Source organism: Lepidochelys kempii, chromosome 7 (genome assembly GCF_965140285.1).
Source record: "Lepidochelys kempii isolate rLepKem1 chromosome 7, rLepKem1.hap1, whole genome shotgun sequence".
NCBI classification, from domain to species: Eukaryota; Metazoa; Chordata; order Testudines; family Cheloniidae; genus Lepidochelys; species Lepidochelys kempii.
Window position 1 is genome coordinate 61,336,200 of NC_136386.1, and position 25,851 is coordinate 61,362,050.

The following is a 25,851-nucleotide window of genomic DNA, read 5'->3' on the forward strand; positions in this document are numbered from 1 at the left end:
ATCAATGATTTCTCCTCTACCAGGAAACTGTCCAGCAAGGATCCAGACATCTGCTACTTCTTGACAAAGGGGAGAGGACTAGATGCCACAGCACAATGATGCTAGAGTGTGAAGGAGCACACTTGATTTTGCATCTCATCTGACAGACCGCATCTCCAGCGACACAGAATTCTCAGCACCATCTTTCATATTAGTTAAGTACCAACTCGGGGAAAGAATGCCACCTTCTCCAGGTGATTATCACCTTCCTACAGGACCCTAGCTTTTTCTTGGAAGGTACTGACTCCAACTAACATGCTCAGCTGGCAGGGGTGCAGGAATGATGTATATGGTGGTGGGGCGGAGGGTGCTGAGAACCATTGAACCAAACTGTAAACCCTGTATATAATGGAAACCACATCAAGACAGGGGGTGCAGCAGCCCCCGCAGTACCCCTAGTTCCAGCACGTATGTCAGCTGAATGAAAGTCTGAAGTGATGTTCGGCATTTACTCAAATGTTTTTAAATAGTCATAAACATGAAAGGTTACCTTTAAAGCAAACAAGCAGCCTATCCATTAGTAACCTCAAGGATTACGATCATTGCTAATGATCTTATAGCGCTTCACTTAAGAAAGCTGGTTAGTGCTGGATCAATAAGGAGATAATTTTGGACCTCCTTCCTTGAAAAACAAAAAAACGATTTCATTGCTTTTAAAATAAACTGACTCATGAAAGCAGGATACATGTATAGTCTGTTGCCTTTGGAAAGATATCATATGAAGTTATGTACTTCATCCACCTCTCTGAATGCTTTATAGTTTTAAAGAGAAAGGGGAATGTAGAGAAGAGATTTGAAGAGTGGGAATTACTCATGATTCAAAGTTAAAGTATTCTAGTTAGATGACAGCACAAAAGGAACATATACAGACAAGGCCATTTTTTCTTGAGTCTTGCTGAGCAAAGCAAGGCTATCTATGAAATGTCTATACTGCCCATTACTAGTATCCAGGTGCCTCCCTCAATAGATTTCATGGAATTTTCTACTCTTCTCCTTTCCCTGGGGACAGAAAACTGCTCTTCGGCTAGATACAGAAGACCAGATCCTCAGGTTCAGCATAGCTGAGCTCAGAACACCCGAGGAAGGGGACATAGGAAGGAAGTGGGCAGAAAGCCAATTCCCTGATCCTTGGGATATTTTGGCCCATCTCAAGATTGAACAGCTTCAGGATGGTTCTAACCTGCCCTAGCAGGAATAGGAACCTGGGGCCATTCCACCAGCTGAGAATTATTTCACCCAGACACCCACATGTCTTTCAGCACACCCACTACGCCAGAAGTCTATGTTGTACAGCTTGCTAGTGGATCCAGCAAGAAAGTGCCTTAGCTAACCTCTCTGTGATTCCCTATGCTCAGCCACCATGACTTGTAGGGTCCCCAGTGAGACATGTGACATGGTCTCCACAGCCCTGATTTTATAAAAGGCCTCATTTTGACTACCAGTATTTGTGGGTGCATCTTGTAGCGCTTAGTTATTCTAAGCATCCAATTGCACTTGCAAGACATTTTATAAAACACGCTTACAAATATTTGCACCCACTGATACCAGAGGCCATTTGTAGGGTAGCAAGTTAGGCCCCATGTTATTAGGCTCATAGCAAAATCACTGATGTGCTAGAAGTGATTGTTGTGCTTTGTTCCCTAAACCAGCCCTTGCAACTCTCCCATGCATGGAATCAGATGCAGGAGCAGATAATCTGTGCCATTACTGATGGCCCATACTTCAAATTAACTGGAGAAAATCCTTTTTTGGGGCATAGGGTATGTCTACAAAGCAAAGAAAAACCCACAGCTGACCCAGCTCTAGGACCCGGAAGTCTACACAGCAATAAAACAGCCCACGACCCACGCACCCGAGTCAGCAGGCATGGGCCAGCCATGGGGTTTTTTTTTGCTGTGTAGACATACCCTAAGAGGCCAGCATGCTTATCTAGTGCAGCGTCTGCCCCCTCCCCAAATCCCTGGACAGATATTGCCTATGGACCCTGGTCTAGTACAGTACAGAACTACATGAAAGGGCCAAACTTGTCTGAATTACCATGTTGGGAATGGATTTGTGCTTACAATAGGATATAAACTGGAGCCTCTGAGTACCTGGCCTTGACAGAAAGATCTGAAAATTGATACTTTAAGTGACTTTTTAAAAACTTTCAATCATGGCTCCTTTCAGGGGGTGGAAAATCGCTGGAGGAGATCCCTCCATACTGCTTCCCTCACTGAGCGAAATACAGTCTACCCTTTGGCTGTCAGCTCAGGGCTGGCATTGGACTCACTGGGGCCCAGGGCAGAAACTAAGGAGTGGCCCCCACCCCGCCTCCCTAACTTGCTCACACGTTGGATTTCTGCAACGTTTCGGTTTTATCAATATCATAATAGTAATATTACTGCTACTACTGCCACTCAAGCCATCATACAGTGTAAAAAGGACTTTTATGCAAGAAAAAAAAGCAATTCAGAACGCATCTCTTAAGGAGTATGAAACACAACAAACTTATCCAAATCACTTAGAAGGGGACCTTCCTAGCTTTGAGGAGGCAAAATCTTCAATTATTTTAGAGAAGTCCAGCTTGTGACGAATTTTGCGTTCAATTGAAATCTCAGCCAGACCATTCGGACGATCTTGTGATACTGTTGAATGTAAATAGTTCTTCAGTAAATTTAAGCATAAGAAGCTTCTCTCTCCTGAGGTCATGGTTAGAGGTACAGTCAAAAGGAGATGCAATGCAATGTTTAGGTTTGGATACAGGTCCAACAACTCGACTCAGTGATTGCCTAATTTTACTCTGCTCTCTCTCTCAAACTGGGGCACAGGAACAGGGGGAGCCAGGGAGCCATGGCTTCATCACTTTTTACCAGCCTGAAGGGCGAGTGATGGGGGGAGTTGGCGGAGAGGAGCGAATGGAGGCAGGGCCTCATGGGGAAGGGGCAACACGAGGGTGGGGCCTTGGAAAGAAGGGTTGGCCCAAGGGCAGGGCCTCAGTTCAGGTGCCGGTGGCCCCACACACACACTTTTAGGGAGCTTCCGTCGCTCCTGCTCTGGAATCCAACACCAATCAACCATCAGCGATTTGCTCTTTCGAAGTGCAGATGTAACAAATCAAACAAACACAATGGAGCTGCGATTCAGTAAGCAAATGAGTTCACAAAAAATATGCGATATGAATTTGTTCTGCCACAGTTATTTTTTAGACTTTAGTGAGATTTATTTCCAGTTTTAGAGATTAAATTGCTGTAATACTTGCATTACATTTACCCACATTGACACTGCAGATATGATATAACTCAGTGGTTTTCAAACTATGGGTTGTGATCCAGTACTGGGTCGCAAAATGGAAGGCACTGGGTCATGGTGGCTCTGGTCAGCACGACTGACCGGGCCATTAAAGTCCAGTGGGCGGTGCTGCCCGGCTCAGGCAGGCTAGTCCCTACCTGTTCCGACGCTACGCTGCACCCCAAAAGCAGCCAGCAGCAGGTCCAGTTCCTCGGCAGGGGGGCCATGGGGCTCCACGCACTGCCCCCAACCCGAGCACCAGCTCCGCATTCCCATTGGCCGGTTCCTCGACAATGGGAGCTTGGGGTGCAGTGCCTGTGGGCAAGAGCCGTGCGGAGCCACTTGCACTCCTCTGCCTAGGAGCTGGACCTGCTGGTGGCTGCTTCCGGGGCACAGCGCAGTCTGCAGTGCCAGGACAGGCGGGAAGCCTGCCTCTACACCCCAGCTGCACCGCTGACCGGGAGCCACCGGAGGTAAGCCTGCACCCCAACCCCACACCCCAATCCCATGCCCCAGCCCTGAGGCCCCCCTCAAACCCAGAGCCCCCTCCTGCACCTCTAGCCCCACCCCAGAGCTTGCACCCCCATCCCAGAGCCCTGACCCCCTCCTGCACCACAACCCCCTGCCCCACCCCAGAGCTCCCTCCCACACCCTGAACCTCTCATTCCCAGCCTCACCCCACAGCCCTCACCCCTGCACCCCAACCCTCTGCCCCAGCCCTGAGCCCCTCCCAACACCCCAAACCCCTTATCCCCAGCTCCGCTGGGTCACAGGCATCAACAATTTTCTTCAGCTGGGTTGCCAGAAAAAAAGTTTGAAAACCACTGATATAACTTAGCTTTGTGGGGCCCTGGGCAATGGCCCTGTTTGCTACCCCCTAATGCCGGCCCTGAGTCTGCCACAGTGATGATGGGGTCTGCAGGAGAGCCATAGTACATTTCCAGGAATTAGAATTTCCAGTGCCGACTGCAACCACAAGAAAAAACTGCCCCAGCAAAGCATACTCATTTCCTCTGTGGTTTATGCCTCACCAACAGTCTAGAGCCACACCACAGATGCCTACGTGGAGATACCAGGAACTAACTCTATAAAGACACAATCTTAGCTGCCCAGGGTCCTTTAGCTGTGGGCGGGCTTGTACTGCGCCCCCCCTCCCCAGAACCCAATAGGACGGGCCTACTAGTTCAGGTGGTCAGTAATGCATCCCTGACATGGGGCTTTGTGATGAGGGTTTTAAAGGGGAAAGTGGGAGGTTCCTGGGACCTTCCCCCCATAGGCAGCCTGCCAGCCATACACTCTTGCACACTGTAGATCCCTGCTGCTGTGGCTAACATATCCCACAGAACTGGAGATTGTTACCAATGTATAAACAACAAAAGTGAGCCAGAGCACAGACTAAAACCTCACTAGTCCTGTGGGGCTTTCACTGCTAATAACATTAGTTTTATTTGCTGCCTCCTGGCCTTTATCTACATACTCTGACCAGATGTATACATGTATGTCACGCACACACACCACCCTTTGTCTTTGATTTTCACATCCCCAGTCAGCAGCTGCAGAAGTCAACACATCTCAATTCAGTTCTCAAGGTCTGGAAAACAGTTCTTTAAAGTGATCAGAGGTCAAACCATGTATGTAAAAACCCAGAGCCAAGACAACAGTGCACTCATCTGAACTGACCCACCAACATGACTTTGTATTACTTCAGCTCACAGTGTGTAAGTGAGCTCATGTTTCTCCAAAACAGGTCACGCAGCCCTGTTAGCAATAATATCTTCCCCCAGATGATTTGGAAATTGCAGTTTAGAAGGCTCAAAAGCAATTACTATGCAACTTCTGCTTTGATGGAGGAGACAGAAATAACAATGAATTTGCTTTATAATTGGATGGTGCTTACTAATGTACCACGTAAACCCCCCATCATGACACACTTGTTAGCATGCACTGCAAAGTAACCATCAGCCATTCTATGCATGAATTGTGTGCCCTGTAAAGCACTGCTGAAAAAATTCCAATCTATTCATAACAGATTCTTAAAGTTTACAGCTCCCAGGCTACAGATGGAGAGTTTGAAGTCCAGAAATTACAAAGAGCAGGAAACACAACTTCTCTAACCCCATTTAAATTCATTCAGAACATGATCATGTAAGATGGGTTGCAATGACACCTACACACCACTATGACTGGTGCATTAAAACCCAGCCACACTGTCCCAGAAGAGCTTGCCACCATGTGTTGCAACAGCTGTAAAACACAGCTCTGTCACAGAGTGCTTCTAACTGTGCAAGAGTGCTGTAAGTGAGATTTCTCAACATCCCCCCTCCATCAACCCTGACTCGCTTCATATGGGGGTGCCAATGCACAGGTACAACAGAATGCAGCTGATCCCACAATCCTATTCAGCATCTATCCTACCCACTCCACCACTCCTCAACCAACAAGACTAGTCTCCTCAAGCAGCAGCATGCAGGTTTGGTGGTGACTGGCAAAACAGAGGCCGAGCATCTGACCCTGAACTTCCTATTTCATTGGCACAGGAGTGGTAGATCATAGCAACAGGAAACAGCAAGGAATTTTTTGTCTACAAACCAGTCCTATCGAAAGCAGCTGATATGCAGAGAAAACCACAGAGAGCAAAGTACCTGCTGCAGGCAATGAAAACTCTTGCCTCATGTGAGACTGCAGTCAGTTAGGTGCTAAACAGGGCCCCATTTGCCCCTGTAGTCCCTTTTTGCAGCTGTGCCCCATCTGCCAATTGCTCTTCTATAACCCTGTAGCCTGGCAGTGTCCCCTCACTATTTTGCCACAAATGTTCTTCAGTTTTGTAAAAATCCATTTGTGCTGGCTGACAATCACTTCTAGCACCATGAAATGCTGCAGTGACAGGAATGACTGATCACAACAGTGGTAAAGGTTAAGGGATTTATTCAGAGCGGTTTCAGAGTGGTAGCCGTGTTAGTCTGTATCAGCAAAAAGAACAAGGAGTACTTGTGGCACCTTAGAGACTAACAAATTTATTTGGGCATAAGCTTTTGTTGGCTAAAACCCACTTCATCTGATGCACGGACTGGAAAATATAGTAGGAAGATATATAGATATAGATAGATATACAGAGAACATGAAAAGATGGGGTTGCCTTACCAACTCTAAGGAGACAAATCAATTAAAGTGGGCTATGATCAGCAGGAGGAAAAAAAATCACTTTTGTAGTGGTAATCAGGGTGGCCCATTTCAAACAGTTGACAAGAAGGTGTAAATAACAGCAGGGGAGAAAATTAGCCTGGGGAAATAGTTTTTAGTTACTGTAATGACTCATCCACTCCCAGTCTTTATTCAAGCCTAATTTAATGGTGTCCAGTTTGCAGATTAATTCCAGTTCTGTAGTTTCTTGTTGGAGTCTGTTTTTGAAGGGTTTGTTTTTTTTAAGAATTGCCACTTTTAGGTCTGTAATTGAGTGTCCAGAAAGGTTGAAGTGTTCTCTGACTGGTTTTTGAATGTTATAATTCTTGACATCTGATTTGTGTCCATTTATTCTTTTGTGTAGAGACTGTCCGGTTTGGCCAGTGTACATGGGAGAGGGGCATTGCTGGCACATGATGGCATATATCACATTGGTAGATGTGCAGGTGAACGAGCCTCTGATATTGTGGCTGATGTGATTAGGCCCTATGATGGTGTCCCCTGAATAGATATGTGGACACAGTTGGCAACGGGTTTTGTTGCAAGGATAGGTTCCTGGGTTAGTGGTTCTGTTGTGTGGTGTGTGGTTGCTGGTGAGTATTTGCTTCAGGTTGGGGGGCTGTCTGTAAGCAAGGACTGGCCTGTCTCCCAAGGTCTGTGAGAGTGAGGGATCATCCTTCAGGATAGGTTGTAGATCCTTGATGATGCGCTGGAGAGGTTTTAGTTGGGGGCTGAAGGTGACGGCTAGTGGCGTTCTGTTACTTTCTTTGTTGGGCCTATCCTGTAGTAGGTGACTTCTGGCTCTGTCAATCTGTTTCTTCACTTCACCAGGTGGGTACTGTAGTTTTAAGAACACTTGGTAGAGATCCTGTAGGTGTTTGTCTCTGTCTGAGGGGATTGGAGCAAATACGGTTCTATCTTAGAGCTTGGCTGTAGACAATGGATCATGTGGTGTGGTCTGGATGAAAGCTGGAGGCATGTACGTAAGTATAGCAGTCAGTTCGTTTCCAGTATAGGGTGGTGTTTATGTGACCATCGCTTATTTGCACTGTAGTGTCCAGGAAGTGGATCTCCTGTGTGGACTGGTCCAGGCTGAGGTTGATGGGGATGGAAATTGTTGAAATCCCGGTGGAATTCCTCAAGGGTTTCTTTTCCATGGGTTCAGATGATGAAGATGTCATCAACGTAGCGCAAGTAGAGTAGGGGCATTAGGGGACGAGAGCTGAGGAAGCGTTGTTCTAAGTCAGCCATAAAGATGTTGGCATATTGTGGGGCCATGCAGGTACCCATAGCAGTGTCGCTGACTTGAAGGTATACATTGTCCCCAAATATGAAATAGTTGTGGGTGAGGACAAAGTCAGAAAGTTCCTCCACCAGGTTTGCCGTGACATTATCGGGGATACTGTTCCTGACGGCTTGTAGTCCATCCTTGTGTGGAATATTGGTGTAGAGAGCTTCTACCTCCATAGTTGCTAGGATGCTGTTTCCTGGGAGATCACCAATGTGTATAAAATAAAAGTGCTCCTCAGAGTTATCATCATTGTTTTTAAAAACGCATTTTACCACATCTAATGTGCCACTGCAGCCTGGCCACTTGGGATTGCTAGAGGATGTCACACTGTGTCCCAGGCAACACAGATCTATGTCACACACAGAAGGTGAAAAAGAAAGCAGGGTCCCACTAGCCAAAGTTCTGCTCATGACACTAGTTCAGGTTCTGTGGGAATTGGGATCTCTTCTTACCTGGTTACAGCAAACAGACACCTGAGTTTGACATCTAGAACAGTGCTTCTCAAACTATCTGATGTGGCGGACCGGCAATTTTTTTTCCCCAATGTGCCAGGGACCCGGTACCATATTTGTGCCATATTATTATCGTTTTCGCATAGGCACGTAGCACATCAGATCAGAAAAACTAACATTCTTCACTGTATTAATTGGAATGGGAGTGTGGCGTACATGCGGAGATGTTCCCATTTAAATACACTGAAGACTGACTGAAAGGCTGTGCGTCTGTGTGGATAGTATAAAATGACTATTATTCGTTTACAATCCAAGAAAATATTATTTGAGCATTCGTAGTAATATTAATTTAGACTGGAAACAATATAATGAATAAAATAAATTTTGGCAGACATTTTTTATTTTATGTTTATTTTGTAAACAAATAATATTACAATACAAATAAAAAATATTTAAAAAATCAAACCAGCAAAGTCTCCTAATAAATATATTATAAAAAAAATTATTAACACAGTAATAGGCATGTTAAAACCTTAACCTTTATTAATGTGAAAGGTGAGCCTGCTTCTTCTTTGTCAGTTTATCTAGTTGTGGTTCAATTGAGGACAGTGCCACACACAATGGAGAATGACTATCCATACTATTTCTGTACTTTGTCTTCATGACACTCATGGTTGAGAAGCCAGTCTCGCAGAGGTATGTTGAAGGAAATGGGAGAAGAGTTTTCAGAGCAATTTCAGAAAGCTCAGGATATTCTGCTTTCACTTTTATCCAAAAGGAAGCAAGTGATGTTGTAGTTTCGAAACTCATCTTCAATCTTTTGTCAGCAGCCAGCTCCAACAATTTATCCTCCATAATGACAGTTAAGTCATCTTTCAATGGAATAAATGGATTTCGGACCCATCCAGTCCCTTTCCGTGGATCTTCTTCTGCTGGGAAGTAAAACTCAAAACGTTCTGCTAAATTCATCAAGTGTTCACTGATGACATTTCATAGAGATGTAACATCAAGGTCTTCACCTGCATCCGTGATGACTGTCGCTAAGTTGTGAAACACGTCATAACAATCTCTTGACACTTGACTCTTCCATGCTTTTAGCTTTCATTTCTGTCCGTCGATCTTGTCTGCCATTGTAAGACACGAAGCCATCCTTCCCTGCATGGAGGTGTTGAGATAATTAAAGATGGCAAAGATATCAGCTAAATAAGCCAGCTTGGCTATCCAAGCCACATCTTGGAACAATTGTGACCAATTTGGTTTTCTGTCCTGAAGAAACTTGGCAACCTCGTTTCGGAGCTCAAATACTCTTGACAGGACTTTTCCCCTCGATAACCAACGTACATCAGCATGCAATAGGAGCTGTTTATGATCAGCTCCCATATCTCACATAATGCAGCGAATAGTCTCGAATTTAAAGCATTCGCCTTTACATGGTTCAGAATTTTTACGACCTCGCTGAGCACACTGTTTAGTTCTGTTGACATTTTTTTTGTTGTAAGACTTTCTCGGTGAAGGAAGCAGTGCACTGACTTGCATTCGGGTGCAAGCGCCTTAATCTGGGTAACCACTCCAGAATGCCATCCTGTCATTGCGGTGGCGCCAACAGAACATACGCCTACACAAAACTTGAAATCCAACCCACATTTGTTAACAATGTAGACGCTCACAGTCTTGAACACTTCAGAACTAGTTGTTTTTGTTGGTAGTGAAGCAGAAAACAAAAACTCTTCCTTCAAATCACCCTCATGTTCAAAGCGCACAAACACCATCAGAACTGCCGTATTAGCAACGTCTGTACATTCATCAAGCTGCAAAGAAAAGTACTTACCTAATTTAATCTGTCCTATGAGCTGATCTTCCATATCATGAGCCAGATCGTGAATTCGTTGAGCTATAGTGTCATTTGAAAGTGGCACCTGAGCCACTTTCTTTGCCGCCGGCTCACCCAGCATTTCCATGCAGACATCTTTAATACAGCCTATCACTAGTGTCTCACCGATTGTGTATGGGCTTTTTAGCCTTAGCAACGCGAAGCGTTACTTTATAAGAAGCTCACAGAGCACAAGTATTTATGTGTGACACTTCAAAGATCTGTTTCTGACGGCCTTTTAAATTAACATGCTTTCTTTCGAAGAACTCTTTCGGCTTTGAACTAATTTCATTATGTTTTTTATTTAAATGCCTCTTCAGCTTTGATGCCTTCATTGCGTTGTTAGCCAACACATCGCCACAAATAATGCACTGCGGTTTTGGCACTCCACCATCATTCATGGCTACAAAACCGAACTGAGGAGTCATATTTCCGAGTAAAGCTAGTATGAATTCTTTTTTGTTGACAATACTTCGGTTTCATTTACATTGCCGTCATCTGATTCAGAATTACTTGCGTGTTCAGCAACTGGATGTCTCTGCTTGATAAATATGTCAATTGGGCCTCACTTCGCCGTCTGTAAATTAGGCATAAAAATAATTAATATAAATTCCATTACTCCGGGTATGTACTTAATTTATGATATTAGGATGAAAGCCGAATAAATGCAGTGGGAATGCTTTTATTGAGAAATATGTGCAGGAGAACATTGATTAATAGGGTAAGTAATGTTAGGATAAGAAGATAATATACATTTTAAAATTAAATTGCAAACAGGATAATAATTGAAAAGTTAAGATGGTTTGAACATATGGAAAGAATGAATAATGAACGTCAAAAATAAGATTTACCTGTCTGAAAGATATGGAGTGAGAAAGTGAGGAATTTCGAGAACTTCCTGGAAGAAACATGGAGGTTTGATTCTAAAAGAGGGGAAAGCTATAAGTAAGAACAATGAGAGCATGTATGAAACGATATATGGATATGGAGGAAGCGAGGATGTTATGCTCATACAAAGCACATGGGATCTTTTCAGGGGGAAAAGGCAAATACACCGCATTTATTGAAAATACAACAGTTAGCATATGCTTTTCAGTTACACACACACAGAGTCCTGCCAGTTGTTGTTTATAGTCACCAGTCTGTTGTAGCTCGAGTCAATCTAATGGCCAGTTAGATTGAGCACGAGTGAGGAGCTGGGCTCTGTCGGTCGTGATCTGATGCTCCGAGGCTTTGCAGGACTGAACCAGAGTTCCATGGCAAAACACCCCAGCTTTATAGTTGTAAATTCCCATTTGAGTCCATGCATTTTGCAATGTCATCCTGTAATCATTAGTCCTTAAGTGGTGTTAATCTTGTGGTTTTCTGCTGTTACCATTTGATGGTTATTGTCGGGCTTCCCATCATTATCTCCTATTTGTTGTCTCGCCTTCGGGGGTGCCTGTCTCACCTCTGAGGTCGTCAACGCTGCTAACATGCTTAGCATCCGATACAACAGATGTTTTCTGATTGTCTCCTGGTCTTTCCAAATCTCTCACTTTTTCTTTCAGAGTAGCAGCTGTGTTAGTCTGTTTCCACAAAAAGAAAAGGAGTACTTGTGGCACCTTAGAGACTAACAAATTTATTTGAGCATAAGCTTTCGTGAGCTACAGCTCACTTCATCGGATGCATGCAGTGGAAAATACAGTAGGGGGATTTTATATACACAGAGAACATGAAACAATGGGTGTTACCATACACACTGAAAGGAGAGTGATCGGGTAAGGTGAGCTATTACCAGCAGGAGAGAAAAAAACCCTTTTGTAGTGATAATCAAGGTGGGCCACTTCTAGCAGTTGACAAGAACGTGTGAGGAACGGTAGGGGAGAAAAATAAGCATGAGGAAATAGTTTTACTTTGTGCAATGACATATCCACTCCCAGTCTTTATTCAAGCCTAAATTAATGGTGTCCAGTTTGCAAATTAATTCCAACGAGAGACTGCTGACACGTTCTTGTCAACTGCTCGAAATGGCCCACCTTGATGATCACTACAAAAGGGGTTTTTTCTCTCCTGCTGGTAATAGCTTACCTTACTTGATCACTCTCCTTACAGAGTGTATGGTAACACCCACTGTTTCATGTTCTCTATGTATATAAAATCCCCCTACTGTATTTTTCACTGCATGCATCCAATGAAGTGAGCTGTAGCTCACGAAAGCTTATGCTCAAATAAATTTGTTAGTCTCTAAGGTGCCACAAGTACTCCTTTTCTTTTTTCACTCTTTCTTGACCATCTGGATATTTGTAATGGCTTTCATACCTTATCTTTTCCTGATGCATTCATTCCTCATTCACACAAACAGAAACCTTCAAAGGTATACAGACAGCAGTATTTTATATTCAGCGGAATATATTGTAAATCAAGCCTTGCTAAATCTTATAACTAAAACAATTCACATTGGGGCTTCAGGCCCTCAACATTTCTCTAATCTATTTATCATAGACACAATACAAAATCCTGTCTCTTACTAACTAAACTTTATAACAGGTCCTAATTGTAATGCATATTGGAAACAGGATCCCAGTCTCAGACGGTCATTCCTTTCTGTTATTCCAGAAGGGTGGCTGGCAGAATGAAATCAAAGTTTACATCAATTCTTATAGTACAATTAGTACAATTATAAAATCATGCTCCTCCAAGGACTGTCTGTCTTTTTGGCTATAGGTGTGTGGTGTTCAATTGTCTCCATCTACTTCATAAGGGATATGGTGGGATTGGAGAGAAAATAATTATTAAAATTTATAATATTATTAGTACTTTCATTCTCAGATCAGTGCGTTCGGACGGGGTCCCAACTGACAAACGCGCAGAGATCCATATGACGCTCTTTATTCAACTTCTCGATGGTAACTGCCGGTGGGGCGGGGTCTTTATATGAGAATCATAGAATCACAGAATATCAGGGTTGGAAGGGACCCCAGAAGGTCATCTAGTCCAACCCCCTGCTCGAAGCAGGACCAATTCCCAGTTAAATCATCCCAGCCGGGGCTTTGTCAAGCCTGACCTTAAAAACCTCTAAGGAAGGAGATTCTACCACCTCCCTAGGTAACGCATTCTACAATCTACAATACAATACAATGAAGAAACAGATTGACAGAGCCAGAAGAGTACTCAGAAGTTACCTACTACAGGACAGGCCCAACAAAGAAAGTAACAGAACGCCACTAGCCATCACCTTCAGCCCCCAACTAAAACCTCTCCAAACCATCATCAAAGATCTACAACCTATCCTGAAGGACGACCCATCACTCTCACAGATCTTGGGAGACAGGCCAGTCCTTGCTTACAGACAGCCCCCCAACCTGAAGCAAATACTCACCAGCAACCACACAACAGAACCACTAACCCAGGAATCAATCCTTGCAACAAAGCCCACTGCCAACTGTGTCCACATATCTATTCAGGGGACACCATCATAGGGCCTAATCACATCAGCCACACTATCAGAGGCTCGTTCACCTGCACAGCTAACAATGTGATATATGCCATCATGTGCCAGCAATGCCCCTCTCCCATGTACATTGGTCAAACTGGACAGTCTCTACGTAAAACAAATCAGACATCAAGAATTATAACATTCAAAAACCAGTCAGAGAACACTTCAGTCTCTTTGGTCACTCGATTACAGACCTAAAAGTTGCAATTCTTCAACAAAAAAACTTCAAAAACAGACTCCAACGAGAGACTGCTAAATTGGAATTAAGTTGCAAACTGGACAACATTACATTAGGCTTGAATAAAGACTGGGAGTGGATGTGTCATTACACAAAGTAAAACTATTTCCCCATGTTTATTTTCCCCCCTCCCCACTGTTCCTCACACATTCTTGTCAACTGCTGGGAATGGCCCACCTTGATTATCACTGCAAAAGGTTCCCCTCCCGCCCCCCCGCTCTCCTGCTGCTAATAGCTCACCTTACCTGATCACTCTCGTTACAGTGTGTATGGTAACACCCATTGTTTCATGTTCTCTATGTATATAAATCTCCCCACTGTATTTTCCACTGAATGCATCCGATGAAGTGAGCTGTAGCTCATGAAAGCTTATGCTCAAATAAATTTGTTAGTCTCTAAGGTGCCACAAGTACTCCTTTTCTTTCATTAGACAGGCTTTCCATTCCTCGGATCATCCTAGTAGCCCTTCTCTGTACCTGTTCCAGTTTGAATTCATCCTTCTTAAACATGGGAGACCAGAACTGCACACAATATTCCAGGTGAGGTCTCACCAGTGCCTTGTATAATGGTACTAACACGTCCTTATCTCTACTGGAAATACCTCGCCTGATGCATCCCCAGACCGCATTAGCTTTTTTCATGGCCACATCACACTGGTGACTCATAGTCATCCTCTCAACCAATACTCTGAGCTCTTTCTCCTCCTCCATTACTTCCAGTGATGTGTCCCCAATTTATAACTTAAATTCTTGTTATTAATCCCTAAATGCATGACCTTGCACTTTTCACTATTAAATTTCATCCTATTACTGTTACTCCAGTTTACAAGGTCATCCAGATCTTCCTGTATGATATCCCGATCCTTCTCTATATTGGCAATACCTCCCAGCTTTATGTCATCTGCAAACTTTATTAGCACACTCCCACTTTTTGTTCCGAGGTCAATAATAAAAAGATTAAATAAGATTGGTCCCAAAACAGATCCCTGAGGAACTCCACTGGTAACCTCCCTCCAGCCTGACAGTTCACCTTTCAGTTGGACCCGCTGTAGCCTCCCTGTTAACCAATTCCTTATCCACCTTTCAATTTTCATATTGATCCCCATCTTTTCCAATTTAACTAATAATTCCCCATGTGGCATGGTATCAAACGCCTTACTGAAATCTAGGTAAATTAGATCCACTGTGTTTCCTTTGTCTAAAAAATCTGTTACTTTCTCAAAAAAGGAGATCAGGTTGGTTTGGCATGATCGACCTTTTGTAAAACCATGTTGTATTTTGTCCCATTTACCATTGACCTCAATGTCCTTAACTACTTTCTCCTTCAAAAATTTTTCCAAGACCTTGCATACTACAGATGTCAAACTAAAAGGCCTGTAGTTACCCGGATCACCTTTTTTCCCTTTCTTAAAAATAGGAACTATATTAGTAATTCTCCAATCATACGGTACAACCCCTGAGTTTACAGATTCATTAAAAATTCTTCCTAATGGGCTTGCAATTTCATGTGCCAATTCCTTTAATATTCTTGGATGAAGATTATCTGGGCCCCTGATTTAGTCCCATTAAGCTGTTTGAGTTTCGCTTCTACCTCAGATACGGTAATATCTACCTCCATATCCTCATTCCCATTTGTCATCCTGCCATTATCCCTAAGATCCTCTTTAACCTCATTAAAGACTGAGGCCAAGTATTTGTTTAGATATTGGGCCATGACTAGATTATCCTTGACCTCCACTCCATCCTCAGTGTTTAGCAGTCCCACTTCTTCTTTCTTTGTTTTCTTCTGATTTATATGGGCTATAGAACCTTTTACTATTGGTTTTAATTCCCTTTGCAAGGTCCAGCTCTACTTGACTTTTAGCCTGTCTCACTTTATCCCTACATGTTCTGACCTCAATAAGGTAGATTTCCTTGCTGATCACTCCCATCTTCCACTCTCTGTATGCTTTCTGCTTTTTCTTAATCACCTCTCTGAGATGCTTGCTCATCCAGCTTGGTCTACAACTCCTGCCTATGAATTTTTTCCCCTTTCTTGGGATGCAGGCTTCCGATAGCTTCTGCAGCTTTGATTTAAAGTAATCCCAGGCCTCCTCTGCCTTTAGATCCATAAATTCTTCAGTCAGTCCAATCCACTTCCCTAACTAATTTCCTTAATTTTTGAAAATCAGCCCTTTTGAAATCAAAAACCCTAGTTGCAGATTTATTTTTGTTAATCCTTCCGTTCAGTTTGAACTGAATTAGCTCATGATCACTTGAACCAAGATTATCTCCTACAACCATTTCTTCTATGAGGTCCTCACTACTCACCAAAACCAAATCTAAAATGGCATCCCCTCTAGTCAGTTCAGCAACTACTTGATGAAGGAATCCATCAGCTATCGCATCTAGGAAAATCTGAGCCCCATTATTATTACTAGCACTCGTCCTCCAGTCTATATCTGGGAAGTTAAAGTCTCCCATGATCACGCAGTTTCCATTAGTATTTACTTCATTAAAAACATTAAAGAGGGCTCTATCCATATCCAAATTAGATCCCAGCAGTCTATAGCACACCCCAAGCACTATCCCAGGGGAGACTCTAATAGTTTTCTTCCCCAATGTAATTTTTGCCCAGACGGACTCTGTCTTATCCATTCCATTGCTTCTTATTTCTTTACATTCTATCTCATCATTGATATACAGTGCTACTCCACCACCTTTACCTTTATTTCAGTCTTTCCTAAACAGCACAGACCCTTCAATACCTGTAGCCCAGTCATGACTACTATTCCACCATGTTTCTGTTCTCCCTATAATATCTGGGATCACTTCCTGCACCAGTAGCTCTAGATCCTTTATTTTCTTACCTGGGCTCCTCACATTAGTGTACAAACATCTTAATTTTTGCTGTTTGGCCTCGCTCACATTCTGCACCCGATTAGGCACGGTCTTTCTACAGCCAGTACAACCTATTAGACTGGTATCCACACTGCCCTTACTCCTTATATGCATTCTCCTACCCACAGCTGTATCCTTTCTTACTTCGTTTTCTTCCCTCTCAATGCTAAAATCCGGCATGGAGATTACCTGGACATCTCCCAACCATCTCCCCCAAATTCCTAGTTTAAAGCTCTCTTAATCAGTTGTGCCAGCCTCCATCCTAGAAGACTATTTCCTTCCCTACTCAGATGAAGTCCGTCCCAAGAGAACTGTCCTCTGTCCATGAATACCTCCCAGTAACCATACATCCCAAAGCCCTCCTTATAGCACCACTGCCTGAGCCATCTGTTGATCATCATAATCTTGTCACACCTTTGTTGCCCTTCTCTAGGAACATACAGAATCCCACCGCTGCTACGGCTGTCTGTGCTGCTGCCTGACAGGCTGGCTACCTTTATAGGACCCCTTCTCCTCCAACAGAACTCCCACTGAAACTCCGCTGTTTACAGCTCTGTTTGCTAGCTCCTGTGCCGCTACAGCTGTCTGTCTGAGGCATCACCTATCCTAAAACGTGAGGGATTGTCCTGCTTTCACAGGGCAACCAGCCATGTCCCAGCATGCATTTCAGACCAGTGCAAGATCATGTCCTGACTATGGTGACCATATTTTAGAATGGGAAAGGGAAAAATAGAAATGGATACCAGATAATTGGCTACAATGGAGGTACAGATTTCTTTATTTGAAGAGACTGTACTCAAAAATGTATACAAAGTAATTCATTTAATTGTACCAATCTAAGCACCAGTAGAAAACATACCATCCTGACTGATGCAGCTAACATCTTCATTGGCAATGTTTCCCAGCAGGCCCAGGAGCAGTGTTTTATGTTTTTTTATAACTTCTCGAAAGGCAGCAAGAGCCCTATAAGACAATATTCGCATTTCATCTCTGAAAGGAGAACCAGCCCACAGTGAGGTGCCTAGTTAGACATGGAGCCTTTCTAAACCTAGATCTGAAAAACAATGGGACTGGGCAGTTTCGGGGGTGGGGAGGAATCAGCAGTGAGACACAGACACTTTCACTTCTAGGCTCCTATTGTGAATCCATTCAAGTTCAATAGCAACTGATTCTCCCTTTAATCTGGAAGTGAATTTGTGGATCTCAATCCAGTTCCTAGAGGACAACGGTCCACAATCACAAAAGCCACTGGTGTACTGTATTCGGCATGCCTCTTGGGGGTCACCGCAAAAAGACCAAGGACTGAATGGACACTGAGCTACTCTCTCACCCCTGCTAGTGAGCTCTCTGCAACACGATGAAGACACAGTAGCTAAGATAATGTAGGGAAAGTTGCACTGTCACTGCTTGTTCTGTGGATAAAAAGAGGATGCATTTATAGTACTATTAACAGAATCTTTCAAAAGGCTTTTAATTAATTCACTTAGACTGAAGGGGGATTTCAGAGATTCACAATTAAACCTCTCATCTCACAGGTTGATTACCTGTAATCTCATTTATAGCACTTCATGACTGCAATCAGTGAACATAATCAAAGTCTTTCCCTTTGCACAATTTTTCCCCAAGTAATGCTGCCACGTAAGTTGCCAAGCTAAAACCAGAACCCTTTTAGACAGCCGTATTAGACATATGCACTGTGCCTTATTATGAAAGCTCAGCTCTCTGTACATGCTCCAAAGACACCACCAAGCCTGAGCTGCTTTTGCAGACAATGAAACTGAAATCACTCAGGCCTACCTCAAAGCATGGCTAAATCCTAGAGGATATAGCAGAGGCCTAAGCGCCGGTACTCTGCCCAGTTGGAGATGCTTTGAATTCCATGAACTAGCAGGTCTCATTCTCACTCTAAGGATTAACCTGCCAAGAGAGATATTTTGCCCAGTTCCTGGGACTACCTTCAAGAGGAAAATTTTACCTTCAAGTAACCCATCCTGTTACTACAAGTGAGTATTTCCCAATGGCTGATAGGCAAAGTCCCACACAGGGTCAAAGGGCATGGAGTCAGAGAAGCTTCAGGTGGACAATTCTCCTAAGGAAGGAAGGGAGAAATATTCTCTTTTCCTCATCAGAGACCCTCCGATACTGTATAGGAAATGGAGCACAGGCAGCCTACATACAAGCACCTGAAACACTTTGCCTTTTGATCAGTGGCCCCACACAGAGGGATGATTTTTTTCTCCCAGCTGAGGTTTTGTAGGTCTCTCCTCAGGCCAGTGCTTTCTGCAAATGTACAAAATATCCTTTGGGCTCCATATTTTTATGGCCCGTCTCTCACATGCTGTTGTGCCAAAATAATGCTGGGGTTAAAAAACAAAGGATTTTCTTTGCATAAATTATTCACACACCAAGCACAAATGACAGCACAATTCAGCCTGCTTGCCCATTTTGCTTTCAACACACAGGGACAAAAAGAAGCCAAAAGACTCCAGACATGGGTTTTTCTGTACATCATAGCATGGTGCATGTGTACCCAGCAGATAAGGCAAACTGTTTTCAAATAACCCTTCCTTGAAGAGTAGAGGGATTCATTTATCTACTGACATTTACACCTGTCAAAAAGTTGAGGGCTCAATAAGCAGGCCCAGCTTGAAAATAACTGCATTTTTCACAAAGGATGTGCTTTATGAACCTGACCCAAGCCTTAATGCAGCCCTCTGAGACGGGCAGATACTAATTCCCCTGCTGGGGGAAGGCTCAGAGATGTTAAGTGACTTGCCTGATATCAGACAGCAGTTCTGTGGTAAAGCTGAGATGAGAACTCAAGCATCCCAACACCCAATCCTTTATTCTAACCACTAAGAAATGCTGAAAAGCTAGTTATGTTCTGAAGAGTCATTCAGGTGACAAACAGTTTTCACAACAGCATCACACTATTGACTCATTCAATTTGCGACCATTTTGACTCCCAGATCATTTCCTCCAGTACTGCTGCTTAATCAATTATTTCCCATTTTGTATTTGTTCATTTCATTTCCTTCCTAAGTGTAGTACTTTTCACTTGTCTTTATTGAATGTCATCATACTCAAGTGCAGCAAGCTTGTTTCACTAGATGGCTCACATGGATACTGACTGTGCAAGTTGCCCTTGTTTCTCTAATATCCTGGGACCAATATGGCTACAACTACACTTCATACAAGTTGCCCTTGGTAACTTTAAGCAGATGCCTCCAGTTTCACACTCAGGGCCAGTTAGACAGGCAGAACTGCAGGGTCTCAATGTGTAGATGAGACGATGGGGTAGGGAAGAGGGTTTTAGGTTTATTAGGAACTCGGGAATGTTTTGGGAAAGGAGGTAGCTATACAGGAAGGTTGGGCTCCACCTAAACCACAATGGAACCAGGTTGCTGGCAAGTAAAAGTAAAATCGTTGTAGAGGAGTTTTTAAACGAAGGGCTGGGGGAAAGCCGACAGGTGCAGAGGAGCACACTGGTCGGACTCAAACATTCCTTAGGGAAGGATTTATTAAAGGGTATATTCTATACCCTGGTAAAGAGGAGAGGATAGAAGTTGATAAAGTACAAGTAGGAACTGAAGAGGAACAGTCACACACAAAAGAGTCCCATTTAGTCACATCACATGAAGGCAGACAACTAAATTTTGACAAGTTGTATTAGCGCTTGTATACAAATGCTAGAAGTCTAAATACTAAGATGGGTGAACTTGAGTGCCTGGTATTAAATGAGGATATTGATATAATGGGCATCACAGAAACTTGATGGAATCATGACAGTCAATGGGACACCAATACCAGGGTACAAAATATATAGGAATGACAGAATAGGTCATGCTGGTGGGGGAGTAGCACTATATGTGAAAGAAAGCAGAGTGTCAAATACAATCAAAATCTTAAATATAATCAAACTGTACCATAGAATCTCTATGGACAGAAATTCCATGCTTGAATAATAAGAGTATAACAGTAGGAATATACTACTGACCACCTGACCAGGATGGTGATGGTGAAATGCTCAGGGAGATTAGAAAGGCTATAAATATAATGCTGCTATATAAATATAATACTGCTATCACCAGCAGGAGAGTGAATTTGTGTGGGGGGGTGGAGGGTGAGAAAACCTGGATTTGTGCTGGAAATGGCCCACCTGATGATCACTTTAGATAAGCTATTACCAGCAGAACAGTGGGGTGGGAGGAGGTATTGGTTCATATTCTCTGTGTATATATAAAGCCTGCTGCAGTTTCCACGATATGCATCTGATGAAGTGAGCTGTAGCTCACGAAAGCTCATGCTCTAATAAATTGGTTAGTCTCTAAGGTGCCACAAGTCCTCCTTTTCTTTTTGCGAATACAGACTAACACGGCTGTTACTCTGAAACCTATAAATATAATATAATATAGTAATTGGGGATTTCAACTATCCCCATGCTGACTAGGTACATGTCACCTCAGGATGGGATGCAGAAGTAAAATTTCTAGACACCATTAATGACTGCTTCTTGGAGCAGCTAGTCCTGGAACCCACAAGGGAAGAGACAATTCCTGATTTAGTCTTAAGTGGAGCACAGGATCTGGTCCAAGAGGTGATTATACCTGAACTGCTCAGTAGCAGCACCCATCATATAATTAAATTTAACATTCTTTTTTTGATGGGGGGCAGGAGGGATACCAAACAAGCCCACCACAGTAGCATTTAACATGAGGAGGAGGAAATACACAAAAATGAGGGAAGCTAGTTAAACAGAAATTAAAAGGAATAATCACAAGAGTGAAAGGCCTGCAAGCAGCATGGAAACTTTTAAAAAACCACCCTAATAGAGGTTCAAATTAAATGTGTACTCCAAATTAAAAAGAATAGTAAGAGGATCAAAAACATAGCACCATGGCTAAACAGAATAAAAGAAGTGGTTAGAGGGAAAAAGACATCCTTTAAAAAATTGGAAGTTAAATCCTATTGAGGAAAATAGAAAGGAGACTTGCCAGAATTTATGCAAGTGTAAAAACATACTTAGGCAGGCCAAAAAAGAATGTAAAGAGCAACTAGCAAAAGAATCAAAAATTAGCAGCAAAAAATATTTTTAAGTAGACCAGAAGCAGGAAGCCTGCCAAAATCTGTGGGACTACTGGACAATTGAGGTATGTAAGGAGCACTCTAGGAAGAGAAGGTCATTGTGGAGAAGCTAAATGAACTGTTTGCATCAGTCTTCACTGCAGAGGACATGAGGGAGATTCCCATGCTTGAGCCATTCTTTTTAGGTGAAAGATCTGAGCAACTGTCCCAGACTGAGGTGTGAATAGAGGTGGTTTTTGAACAAATTGATAAATTACTCAGTAATAAGTCACCAGGACCAGATGGTAGTCACCCAAGAGTTCTGAAGAAACTCAAATATGCAATTGCAGAACTACTAACTAGGGTATGTAACCTATCACTTAAATTAGCCTCTGTATTAGATGACTGGAGGATAGCTAAAGTGATACCAATTTTTAAAAGAGGCTCCAGAGGCAATCTGGCAATTACAGACCAGTAAGCCTAACCTCAATACCAGGCAAATTTGTTGAAATTATAGTAAAGAACAGAATTGTCAGGCACATAGATGAACATAATTTGTTGGGAAGAGTCAACACAGCTTTTGTAAAGGGAAATCATGCCTCATCAATCTATTAGAATTCTTTGAGAGTGTTAACAAACATGTGGACAAGGATGATCCAGTGGATATAGTGTACTTGGACTTTCAGAAAGTTTTTGACAAAGTCACTCATCAAAAGCTCTTAAGCAAAGTAAGCAGTCATGGGATAACAGGGAAGGTCCTCTCATGGATCAGTAACTGGTTAAGATAGGAAACAAAGGGTAGGAATAAATAATCAGTTTTCAGAATGCAGAGGGGTAAATAATGGTGTCCCCCAGGGATCTGTACTGGGACCAGTGCTGTTCAACATATTCATAAATTTATTTGAAAAAAGGAATAAATAGTGAGATGGCAAAGTTTGCAGGTGATACAAAGTTACTGAAGATTGCAGTCAGCTTTGGACTTAACTAAGAGTTACAAAGGGATCTCACAAAACTGGGTGACTATGCAAGAAAATGTCAGATGAAATTTCAGTGTTGACAAATGCAAAGTAATGCACATTAGAAAACATAATCCCAACTATACATACACAGTGATGAGGTCTAAATTAGCTGTTATCACTCAAGAAAGATCTTGGAGTCATAGTGGATAGTTTAAAAACAACCACTCAATCTGCAGCAGCAGTCAAAAAGCTAACAGAATGTTAGGAACCGTTAGGAAAGCGATAGATAATAAGACAGAAAAATATCAGAATGCCGCTACATAAATCAATGGTATGCCCACACCTGGAATACTGTGTGCAGTTCTGGTAACCCTTGTCAAAAAATAGATATTAGAAATGGAAATGATGCAGAGAAGGGCAACAAAAATTATTAGGGGTATGGAACAGCTTCTGTATGAGGAAAGAGGAAAAAGACTGGGACTGTTCAGTTTGGAAAAGAGATGACTTAGGGGAGATATGTTTTAAAGGTCTAGAAAATCATGAATGGTGTGGAGAAAGTGAATAGGAAAGTGTTACTTACTCCTTCACATACCACAAGGACAAGACATTACCCAATGAAATTAATAGGCAGCAGTTTTAAAACAAACAAAAGGAAGTACTTCACACAGCGCAATCAACCTGTGGAACTTGTTGCCAGGGGATGTTGTGAAGGCCAGAAGTACAACTGGATTAAAAAATAATTAGATAAATTCATGGAGAATAGGTCCATCAGTGGTTATTTGCCAAGATGGTCAGGGATGCAACCTGATGCTCTGGGTGTCCCTAGGCCTTTGACTGTCAAATGCTGGAACTGGATGACAGAGGATAGATCACTTGACGGTTGCCCTATTCTGTTCATTTCCTTTGAAGCATCTAGCATTGGCCACTATCAGAAGACAGGACACTGGGCTAGATGGACCATTGATCGGACCCAGTATGGCCATTCTTATGTTCCTATTTAGTAAAAACTGGAACAATTGGAATGGGGTGAAGTAATGAGATGGCCACACTGGTAGGTAGCACACTTCAGCAATGAGTTATTTACTTAGAGGGATTTCTATTGCCCTCACCTCACAACAGCACTCAGCTACTCTAGTCAGATATGGGGGGGAATATTAATGAAGCAGTAATTAAACCTTACAGCGTCTCTGAAAGCATCCAGGTCCAATTGTACCCTATAAACTTCATCCAGTTCCAGCCACTCTTTTGATATTTCACCATCATTTTATGTTAGCTAGTAGGCTTTTTTTTTTCTTTTTTTTTTCCATTTATTGGATTGCACATATATTTTCAACTGAAATTCTCTCTTGTTCCTGTGATTACATGCCTTCCTAGAATCCCCTGGTGTAAATGTTTTTATTAAAAAAAGACATTTCATCATTAGGGATGGAACACTGTTGCCTCTGCTGAGGAGCATATTAACATCAGTAACTCTTTGGCAGACACAGCAGCTGCCATCTACCCAAAAGTAACACAGGTGCGTGAGGCGCACTAGAAGGTGCAGGCCTGTTTATTATTTTACAGCAGCCAGGAGGAACACTGCCATAGAAATAAATGGCACAAGTCCGATCCCCACTCTGAAGATCTTACAGTCAAATTTCAAACATACAAAGGGGCAACAATAATAGGATCAGCTGGTTACTGAAAAGTGTTTGTGTAATGTGGCTGAAAATGGTTTGGGTTTCGATATATATATATATAGTTCCCACAAAACACACACCCACCACACACTTTGCTAACTTGAAGGTGAGGTAGCTCAAGAGTATCCTACAACACACTCAGTAAGAATCAGGGAAACTACTAAATAGTATAAAATTTGCCTGTATATCATTCAGACAAAACAAGAGTCCTGTTCTCCATACAGCTTTGTTAGACACTCAGTGTGCCAAAATGAAGGCTGCATGCATGTGTAAGTGGGGGAATGGGCCCACTATTGTGGGGAACTTTCCTGGCTTCTGCACTTATCCCGGTGAAATGGGCTAGCAGAAAGATCTGAGTCCTCGCTCCCATTTCCTTTACCCAGAGGCCTCCCTGCCCTCAAGGACTCCCCTTCCACTCTCCTGTCTGGCAGAGTCCTTGTAACCCCAACAAGGCTGGGCCCAGGATTCCTGGGGGGCTCGACCCCCAACCTTGCTGTGGTCACCTAGGACAGGGGCTAGGGTGCCCCCACTCCGGGGTGCTCTCTCTGCACTGGACACTTCCCTGACATACAATTTAAAATAAATACAATTTATTTAATCAGCAATTAATTTTAAAAAGAATGAGGAAAAATGGGAAAGGTTAAAGGAAAACACATCACCTCACTCTGTGGCAGGGAACACCACAAACAGTGTCTCTTGAATGCCAGGGCAGTTCACAGTCTGTTCCTTACAGGTCCCAGGCCTTCTTCTCAGGCCCTGGCTGTGCTGCCGGGATGCTGTGGGTTGGACACTTGCTCTGGTGGTGGCCACACACTTCCGGGCTTTGGGTGGTGGGACCCTTCTTCCCAGCCTCAGCCCCCCATCGGGTTAAGATCCCCCTCCCAGTCTGGCTTGCAAGGACCTTTGTCTGGGGGTGTTTTCTGCGCTGGGCCCTTTGCCCAGGGTCCCTCCTAGGCTGGCCCCAGTTGCTCACCCCACCCAGCTCCAGCCCCAGCTCCGCTGTTCTAGCTCCGCCTCCACTCTGCCTCAGCACTGATGCTGCTGCTCTGCCTCCAGCCCCCTGGGCTGCTTCTCTGGCTCTGTGGCTGCAGCCCTGCTCCCAGCACAGGATCTGCTCCCTGGGCTGCTTTTCTGGCCCCTCTGGCTGGCAAGGCTCTGCTCCCCAGCCCAGCTTGGGCCCCTGTTTTCTCCTCAACTCGGTCCCACCTTGTCTGACCCAGCATATTCCAACTCACACAGAGGATAGGACCCCCCTGGCCTCCTGACTCCCTGATTAGCCTGCCCGCCCTGTCAATCAGGATGACCTGGAGCATTGGCCTCTCCCCATTGTTCCTGGGGACTGTCAGTCTCAGGGTCCTGATTTCCCATCAACCCACCCCCTTTCTTTTGGCACTGGGAGTTAGCCCACCAAACAAAAAACCCTCACTGAGTTTTAGTAAGGGGACCCTTACA

General features: G+C 43.4%; 1 protein-coding gene across 6 annotated transcripts in view; it reads right to left on the reverse strand.

Moving 5' to 3' along the window:
* The window catches only part of LOC140914687 (uncharacterized), a 147,956-nt gene extending 122,563 nt beyond the window's left edge, over window positions 1–25,393 (reverse strand). For 2 of the 6 annotated variants that reach the window (XM_073353146.1, XM_078853785.1), the window contains exon 1: window positions 25,059–25,393. The gene's annotated coding sequence lies outside the window, so the exon portion shown is untranslated. Of the gene's footprint in view, window positions 1–6,955; window positions 11,026–25,058 lie in introns of those variants that run through there. The other 4 variants (XR_012159951.2, XR_012159953.2, XR_012159952.2 and 1 more) reach the window with 4 other exon arrangements.
* Between the last annotated feature and the right edge of the window lie 458 nt (window positions 25,394–25,851).